Below are 3,276 nucleotides of genomic sequence, written 5' to 3' on the forward strand. Positions count from 1 at the left end.
GAGGTCTTTAGTTAATTGTGTTACACAAACCCACATTCCCAAAGGCCTGAGTTTCAGTAGTATTGCCATTATGGAGTTGAAGATTTTTCACTAACTTTTATGTCTAGATCTGGATGTAGTAAGAGGCACATCCAGTGATTTTGAATTCTAACCATAATTCCAGCTGCCCCATGGTTATTTATTTATTGATATGCCAAAATGATAAGTAATTTAGAATACATATAAAATATGACATTGAGCTAGATGCTAAATATGAAGATTTGCCAAGAATAAACTAGTTCCTCAGAATGGGGTTGGCTATAAATATATAAAAACCTTCTGATTAATGGAAAGGGTAGAGTGATCACAACAACAAGAACAAGGAAAGAACAACAAAGACAATTGGGAAAGAACTGTAATTGAAATATTGTAACACTCAGAATGCACTGAAACTGTGCTCATGCTTAGAGGGTAGCAAGTGAATGTGGCCTTTTGGCTTTGAGATGGTCATGGTGTTCCAGCTTTACTCATAATTGATCATGCTGACTCCAGAGTGGAAAATAGATCAGAAGAGAAACAGTCTGAAAGCACAACACATGTACTCTTATTTATGAAGGTCTTCAATATAATTTTCTTGTCTTCAATAAGATCTTCACTCACATTTATACATTCTAGCATGTAGTTTTCGATAAGTATCTTATCAAGCAATGGGGGTATATAGCTACTCATAGAAATGAAAGGATCTGGTTGAGTATCATAGTTTATAGGTTCTAACGTCCAGTATTAGTATCTTTTTTTTTTTGATGTCTGATCTTATTTATTTGTTACTCTTAGAACATCTCAGTTTTGACTGGACTCAGAAGCAGAAGTTCTCTTCTACAAGAGAGGACAGCCTCTGTCTCTTGGCAATCTGTTCCTGCCATTTTTCTTTGGCCTCTTTCATTCTCTTGGCCAAAAGTTTAGCATATTCTGCAGCCTCTTCTTTGTTTTTCTTAGTACGCTGTTTCTTCAGAGCAATACGCCGGCGTTTGTGCTGCAGAACTCGTGGAGTCACGAGATGCTGAATCTTGGGTGCTTTAGTCCTAGGTTTCTTACTGTCTTTGTTTAGGGGCTTTCGTACAACATATTGGCAGATATCATCTTCTTTAGAGAGACTGAAAAATTTGCGGATTCTCCTAGCTCTTTTTGGACCCAGGCGATGAGGCACTGAAGTATCAGTGAGTCCAGGAATATCCTTCTCCCCTTTTTTCACGATGACCGAATTGAGAACACTCAGATTGGCATCCACAATGCAACCCCATACAGATTTTTATGCTTTCTCTCTCCAGTCCTCCTTGGTCTGTAACAGGAATGTCCCTTACTCAATAGCAGGTGAACTTGGCCATGGGTCAAGACACCCTGCTTCATGGGGAAACCCTGCTTATTGTTCCCGCCACTGATTCGGGCCACATAACCCTTCCATTCTTCACCCAGAGCATCAGCAATAACTTCTGTGGCCATATGCTTCTCGCAGAAGGTACGAAGTTTTCGTTCATTGTCCACTTCAATGAGCTTCTGGCAGCCAGTTGCTGGGAAAGAGATGTTCAGCTTCATTCTGAAGTGGTTGACAGCCTCCGAGGTGCCACAAAAAAGAGCCAGTATTAGTATCTTTGAAGGTTTGGAAGGCAAGAAAAGGAACAAAGACCCCCAACAGTAAGAAGTAACAGTATACAATTTTCTCAAGCCACTCATAGTTGCAAATCACTTGCAAATCACAAAGTTCTTTTTCTAGTATATGAGTGTGTACAGATTTTGTAAGCTGTATGTATAGATTCTGTATGATCTCTGGGTCAGGAAGATACCCTGGAGTAGGAAATGGCAACCCGCTCCAGTATTGTTGCCTGAAAATTCCATGAACAGAGGAGCCTGGCGGGCTACAGTCCATGGGGTCACAGTCAACCACAACTGATCACCCATGTCTCTATTTAATAATATATGCTGCTGGTGTTTAGTCGCTCAGTCGTGTCTGACTCTTTGCAACACTGTGGACTGTTTCCTGCCAACTCCTCTGTCCATGGGATATTCCAGGCAAGAATAATGGAGTGGGTTGCCATTTCCTTCTCTAATAATACTATGTAATTAGTAGTAAAAGCTACCATGCATTGAAATGGTATGGGACTAGCTATGTTTATTACATTACTTAATTTTCAAAGCAAGTTAATATTTCAGATGCTTTTCCAAAAGAGAAATGTGAGAAGTTTCTGAGACTGGAAGATCTAGAGAAGAACATTAGCTATTTTAAAATTATGTTTGGATCCTATGTTAATCTCAGTGCCTGTGAATCAGTGAAAAACATTTTTCTCCCTCGTTGCCATGTTAGTGCTTTCTGAATTCTAACCCCAAGTGCCTCAGACAACAAGACAACTCACTTTTTCTACCATTACTGTTTTATGATATATATGGTGGCCAAAGGCAGGGCCGGCATTGTGAAACTGACACTAGTTATACAATGCTATGTCTCATCCTGACTTCAGAGTCTTGAGTTTGTTCCATTATAAACCTCTGAGATCAGGAAAAAGTTCCTCCTCAATATTTTGCTAGAAATCCAGGGATCCCCTGGGGTTTTACATATGTCTTAAGAAGTAGAGGGAAGGCAAAATCTATAGTTGTCACGTGGTTACTGAGCAAGATTCTGTTGAACTGGTGGGCATCCCTTATTGCTGCTGGTCAGTCAGAGTTGTGACTTTGGTAGCAAAAGGGATGGAATTTCACTTTGAGGTATGTGGCATGATAAACTGGCTGATAGCTGAACTAAAGAATTGAAGGATGAAAGCTCATAGTCAGGTAAAGACCTCTACCTAATGTAACTCCTCAAAATATTTAGTTATTCAGAGTGGTACCTCTCTTGGTCTACTTAACCACTACTTTATAGGAATCCCCACACCACATACCCTTTGCCACTCTTCTAGACTCAAGTCTTCACATTGTAGAGCCCAATTCATAAGCTGCCATGGATACTTTTCCTCTCATTTGGCCACTTATTCTTTATCCATCTATATCTATAAAGACCTTCTATTTTTCCACTATAGATTTTTAGGCAATATAATAAAAGTTGATTAAAAATTGACAAGTCAACCAACAAACAAACATTTAAATTTTTTTTTCAAACATAAGGAATAGTCGTTTTCAGATACATTCTGCAGGTAAGGCAGGTATATAGCAGTGCTGCTATGAAAATTTGAATCATTCCATAGCAGCAAGAAAAAATTAAAAAAATAAAAATACTGATTTTCACATTAGAATATATAATGTCCTGCA

The 3,276-nt window shown here is 38.9% G+C and overlaps 1 pseudogene; it reads right to left on the reverse strand.

The window, feature by feature from the left end:
• Positions 1 to 835: 835 nt before the first annotated feature.
• LOC104982641 lies at positions 836 to 1,572 on the reverse strand (annotated as a pseudogene).
• Between the last annotated feature and the right edge of the window lie 1,704 nt (positions 1,573 to 3,276).

Source organism: Bison bison, unplaced genomic scaffold (genome assembly GCF_000754665.1).
Source record: "Bison bison bison isolate TAMUID 2011002044 unplaced genomic scaffold, Bison_UMD1.0 scf7180017864535, whole genome shotgun sequence".
In the NCBI taxonomy this organism is placed as follows: Eukaryota; Metazoa; Chordata; class Mammalia; order Artiodactyla; family Bovidae; genus Bison; species Bison bison.